General features: G+C 31.4%; 1 long non-coding RNA gene across 1 annotated transcript; it reads left to right on the top strand.

The window, feature by feature from the left end:
- Positions 1-654: 654 nt before the first annotated feature.
- LOC145792874 (uncharacterized) lies at positions 655-3,564 on the top strand. The gene is made up of 2 exons (XR_014333030.1): positions 655-3,044; positions 3,181-3,564. It is a non-coding gene; the product is annotated as an uncharacterized LOC145792874 (long non-coding RNA).
- The last annotated feature ends 3,201 nt before the right edge of the window (positions 3,565-6,765 follow it).

Genomic DNA, 6,765 nt, shown 5'->3' on the forward strand with positions numbered 1-6,765 from the left:
AATTCTTGAAGGAACCAGCCATTCCCATATCACTAAAGGCCTCTAGTGCTTCCAATATATGGATTCTCTGCATTACACAAAAAATGTATCAGTATTTACTTGAAACTAACATGAACATGCATACGTCTACCTTCTTAAGCTTTAATAACCAAACTGAAACAACAAAAAGGAAGAGACATTTTCACAATATAGCATTCAAAAATCAAATTATGACATCTTTTTTCTACTGTCTAGGACCTCCATACAAACATTGCGAGTCAAAACATTTTAGAATCCAAGATCCTTTAATAAGAATATGATTACCTTTTCCTAAAAGGAAAGTTACTGACCTTTATTTACAATGTAATAAAGAGACTTAAATGTTGCAGTAATCCTTTTTTTTTCCCAAGCCAACAGCCAGGTAATGGTGACTTGGCTTTGGCTATTATTATCCACAACCATCTTCAACCCTCAAGAAGGAAAAACCAAGAAAAAGATTGCTTTCCGAGACAAAGGCCTTCCATCCATTTACTTCAAATATTTTTATCAAAGATGTCACAACAGGGAGACAGAGACAGTCCTAACACAGTGACAAAAGCTGGAATCAACAAGTGAAAAAAAAATCAAATTTTCCAACCAATCCCAAGAGTACCAGGAAAAGTTGGGAAGGTAAGAGTTGCCAACAAAATTTAGGAAGAAGTTTTGTAAAGAACTTAGAAATTAAAGATTAATTACAATAAACAAAAGTGATGGATGTTAAAAAGACATATTTATCACTATGCTAAACATACATATTTATCACTATGCTAAACTTCTTTGATATACTGTAATTCTCAAATGAAGGACAAGGTGGAGATTGTCTTCATGTAAGGGGTCTATAAACTAAATAATAAAAGAAAAAATGTTGTAATTTACAAAAAACTGTTTCAAGTATTACAATGTTAAAGACACATGAACTAGCAGAAAATTCAGTGATAAGAGTAAGAATGCAGTCCAGTACTTAAACAATAAGATTCTTAAAAGGATACAGAACCATTCCATTTGCTAGCATGATAAAAATATAATATAAAATCAAAGTAAATAATTAGCTCTTATTTAGATTGACTCATGGTATACGAATCATACTATTAGACAAAACAAAATGTTAATCGCAACTAGAACAAGTTGTGGGCAAACAAAAGAGAACTTAGAATTAGACAACAAACACCCTAATCCAAACCTGCTATAGTATTCCGAGTGTTTGCTTTAATCCTATATCTCAATCAACATATGCATCTTTTATAATCAACAAAGAAGGAGATAGAGTAAAAAGCTTAGATGCATGAATGAGAAAAATTAGAGATACATCTTCCTTCAAGAGATTGTGAAGTTCGAATTTGCAGTCATCTAGTCTTCTCAGATCAGAACTATCAACAACCCATACCAAGCCATCAGTTTGCTCAAAGTAGTTCCTCCAGTAAGACCTGATTGTCCTTTGGCCCCCAACATCCCATATATTAAGGGTATACTTGCCGTTATCGTAACAAGTTTAATTCCTTTGTATCACAATAAATCACTTTAAAACTTCAAATAATTTTCAATGTTGTGTTGCAAATTAAGTAAAGGAAATAGAATAAGTAAACTTCCAAGGCTCTTTCTAGAGAGGAGGGAAAAGGAAAAGAAAGAGGAAAGAAATTCAAAGCATTGAATTTTACCCAAATAAAAGGAATAGAGCATATCTCCAATCATTCATACCTCAATATTGAGGTAAAAAAGAACTTTATTGACAAGAAAATCATATATAACATATGTTAATACATCATTAAAAGGGGAGGAGTGTAAAGAGCATCAATGTAAGCCAACATTATCCTAACTAGTTTGATACCACGAGGCTTACCCAATCATTTGTTAGCACCCCTCAATGTTTGTAAGACACCAACAGCAGCCACCAAGAAATAGGGAAATAAAACAGAGCTGCCACAGTCAATGGAGCATGCACAGCTGGTACTAACTTATCTGTCTATATATGCATTATAGCTTGTTGATGCTATCTGTTACTATATAAAGTTTGGTTCTTGGTAGTGTTGAATCAATTATTATGTAGTTATGAAGGGTATTTGTGTGCATGCTTATTTAAAGAAGTAATACTAAAAATATTTTTTGTTTTGGTATTTGAAGAAATAAAGAAGAAAGATGAAATAACAAGAAAGATATCACTTGATATAATCACTTGATTAGTTACAAATTTTGATATCACTTGATATAATCACTTGATATAATGAGTTACAAAAAATTTTGATATCACTGTTGTCCTTGATATCACTTGATATGATTACAAATTTTTAAAATTTAAGGATGATTAGTTATTATAAAATTTAATCCACAAATTATATCATCAAAATAAATTACCACTGTATTTTAATCTTAATATTATTTACATCGTGCCTTTAGGCACGGGCATACGCTAGTATATATATATATTATCATTTTTAACTATACAAAACAAGAGGTGAGGTTGGGTTGGTGTCCATATTGCCAGTGAAGTCAAAAAGGAGACAAAACTACAAGCATGAGAGTTAGCTATCATTTACATCATTATCAGTCCCAATGTGACGTAAATCCAAATACACTTGGTTTCAATTACAAAATTTCTTGAAGCTTGTTCAATGCTTTTAATGTGATTCTGTCTTACCTTAGGAAGCAAACTGCAAATGCTAAATTGTTTGCCTTCTGAATAGAATATTTCTGGCCTTTACTATGTTCATCATTACCAGCTTGAATATTATGGGAGTGCAAATGTCGCTTGTTTCTCCATTTTTATTTATGATTTTTGTGGGTTGTTGTTGTTGTAATGCTCTTCATTCATTAAACCCCTCAAACTGGGGTAAGTTGACTTTATCAGACTAATTTAGTGGAACTAGCTTCACTTTATCAGACTAATTTAGTGGATGTTGAACCTGTTTACTATTTTTATGCATAGAGATAGGCTTTGTTAATTTCATTATCCTCTGCTGCAATCTAGGCTTTCAGAACAAAGGAGAAAGAAACTCCAAGCAAAGGAGGCTGAATTGAGGAGGAGGGAGCAGGTACTTGTTTATACTAATTAAAATTGTAGCTTCCAAATATGTTTTACCTAGAATTGAATGGCTATTTTTTTAATTTTATTTTCATGGACACTTGGTATTAATCTTATTAGTTTTTCATTTTATTTATATTATGCAGGATGTTTACATGTACTTCCGTGGCAGTGGCAAAGCAGCAGAGATGAAGCGTGAGGCTGCAAAACGGACAATGATGGTTGCGCTGCCATGATTCAGAAAGATTCTTTGGTTTGATAATGCTGAGAGAAATCGAAACATTCACTATTTTTTGGCACTTGTGCCTAGTCTAGTATTTATAAGCCTTCATATAATCTTCTTAAAATATGTATGTAAAGACAGATTCTAACAAACAAGTTTAAGTTAGGACATGTTGTGATACATATGTCCTTTTTGGAAATTAATTTGGTTAGTCCTGTATTATGTATGAAATGAAATTATTGACGTTGGATTAGACTTGGTTCGTATGGAATTTGTATTATATATAGAATTGGACGTTTCTTTTTAATGTTTTGGATGGTTGGAACTAGAATGTGTTGTTGAATGCTTGATAATATATTTAGCGTTGATGGGTTATATTGGGTTATATTGAATCCTGTGTTATGTACGTACAGGTTGTATTAAACACGGATGTAGGTTGTTTAGAATTTTTTTGGAAAAAAAAAAAAAAAAAAAAAAAAAAAAAACAGAAAATATTTGGCCACCAAATATTTTGGTAGCCAAATACATAGTTGGAATTATTTGGCTACTAATAATTTAGTAGCAAAAACATTTGGCGACTAAAACATTTGGTAGCAAAAAGTAATGAATAGTTGGTTAAAATTTTCATGTACAACTTTTAGTGACTAAAAAATTAGTAGCCAAAATGTCACTATTGCCGACTAAGTATGGATTCGTAGCCAAATGTTAACTTTCGGTGACTAATTCTTTCGTAGCAAAAAGTAACACATTCGCCGACCAAATGAATGTTAGTAGCCAAAAGTCACATTCAGCGACTAATACTTTAGTGGCAGAAACATACCTTTTCCCGACTAAACTAAGATTAGTAGCCAAATGTGTACACTTTCGGCGACCAAATAAATTTTAGTCGCCAATACTATCGCCGACAGGGTAAAGGCGACGAGCTTAGCGACAAAAAATTTTGGTCGCTAAATGGTTTCGGCGACCAAATTTGGGACTTTTGGCGACCAATATTTTGGTAGCTAAAAGTGACATTTCTTGTAGTGCACTGTTACCGCTACCACTACCACTACCACCACCACTACCGTTGCCACTATCATGTTGTTGCTGCCGCTGCCACTAGCACCACCACTACCATCACCTTCATCACTATTGTCATTATTGCCACGAATATCACCATCATTTTATTACTACTATCATCGCTACCACCAGCACTACTACCACCATGCCACTCCACCACCACCACCACCACCACTACAATCATTACAATATAAAAATTAAAACACACAATTTAAAAATAATAAATTTCAAATTTTATCTTACGCATATCAAACTACTTATTTTTAATTTAGCACTTAAATTTTTATCAAACAACTTTTCAACTTACAAGATTCAGCATTCACTTTTCAATATTTAATTTTCAATATTCAATTTTTAGTTTTCAGTTTTATCAAACACCACCTTCCTCACTTTCTTAATACTTAAGTTTTTAAAATTTATTTAAACTATATTTTCTCATAAATGATATGCAAAAATTGCTTTGACACAAAATTTGACTACGTTTGGAGTGTCTCCAATCCTTATTTAAATTTGATAAAAAAGGCTCACTTTTTTGGTTCCAACATTGACATTAAATCCATATCAAATGGGGGAAAATCCAAAATTTTTATCAAATTGAGAGAAGTTTCAGTGTTCATTAAATTTTTACAGATAGCCATTGAGGCTTCATTTACACCGGATAACTGGCCAATTGTCCGGAGTTACTTGCAAAGTTGGCTATTGTCGATTATTCTCTCGGTTGTCCTGCCTGTTGTCCTCATGATCAACCGGTTGTTTGATGAAATTTAAAAAATTAGCATTAAAACGTGTGGTATTAGATGAAACTTTTTATCAAATTTTTACTCAAATTTGATAAAAAAAAAATTAGAGTAAATATTGGAGATACTCTTAGTTATTGATTGATTTAAATTTAATCACCTAAAATCTAAACCAAAAAAAAAATAAAAATTTGATACAATGGAAAAAATTAAATGTCATATTCAATATAGTGTCAAATATTAAAGGTCAAAATTGATACAGTTGAAATAATAGGGATCAAATTGATTGAAAAAACAAATTACAGGGATCATAAATATTACTTTTTCATCCTCCAACTTTCTTTCCAATTTCACTTTAGTCCCTTCATATTCTAATTGCAACAATTAAGTCATTACATTTCAACTCTTATTTTAATGTAATATTCACATCCCTCGTTAAAACAATGATAGAAAATATTGATATGATGTTGGCCACGCAAAGGCATTTTAAGGTCATTAAACCTGAAAATTATTTAATAGAGTTACATTTTCACCCTCTAATTTTCACTTAAGTTTTACTTGAGTTATATATGTTTTAATTTTGTTAAAAAAAAATGATAGAAAATGTTGATATGATGATGGCCACTTAAAGGAATTTTAAGGTCATTAAACGTGAAAATTATTGGAAAGAGTACATTTTCACTCTTTAATTTTCACTTAAGTTTTACTTTAGTCATATATGTTTTAATTTTTTCTTAAATTTTAAACAATGGGGTGGCAGGAGGAGTATATTGAAAGATAAAAATCTAATGACTTGTTGAAGTAAAAACAAAATGACTAAAGTGAAATTTAAGTAAAAATTAAAGGATGCAAAATGTAATTTTCTCAAAGAACCATTAGTGCATCATGGGAAAGAGAAGACTACTGTCGGTAGGTTCTCCAACCAAAGCTTTGCAATTTTTATTTTTTTTTCTTCCACTTTTTTAAGTTCTCTTCATTTTCAAAATTTTGGTATTACCAATTATGAGTGGGAAAGTTTCAGAATATTTTTATAGTTTTAAGAAAATAAAATAAAAAAATGAAAAGTGGGTGATCAAAGCCCATGCTGGATTGCTCATAACTTTGATCAAACCAACAAACCTCATAATTTCGAAATCATAAGCTAATGAGTAGTACAAAACAAGAGTCAAAAAAAGAAAAAAAGAAAACGAACAATACATAAATATATATATATATATAGGATTGAGACCTCACAAAGATCAAGAGCTCATGCGCGACCACCACTAGTTTCAGAGTACAGGCTAAAAAACAAAGCCAGAGAACAAAGCATAATTATATGATGCAAGCACCAGCAGAACCAGAAGCAGCATAAGAAGGCTGCACGTGTACGGTATATGCATCTGATTCCATTTGATTGTGAGTCTCCACTGGGATCATTCCACCATTCTTTATGTACTACTTGCCACAGCATGTTCCACCATTCCCATTCTTCAATTTTTTTGGATTTCTCCATACCTTTTAATGGCTACAACCTACATTAGTATTTTTTTAATTAAATTTTAAATAAAAAATTATAAAATTATTATTCAGAATAACATGTAAATGACAATTTTTAAAACATAATCCATTTTCACTCAATTATTCATTTCCCTTGAAATTTTATTCAATTATGGGTGTTGATTTCCGACACACAACTAAATAGGGAACTTAACTAGAAAGCACGCAGCAGAATA

The sequence above is a fragment of the Camellia sinensis genome, chromosome 6, assembly GCF_055761805.1.
Source record: "Camellia sinensis isolate YWXY chromosome 6, ASM5576180v1, whole genome shotgun sequence".
Lineage (NCBI taxonomy): Eukaryota > Viridiplantae > Streptophyta > Magnoliopsida > Ericales > Theaceae > Camellia > Camellia sinensis.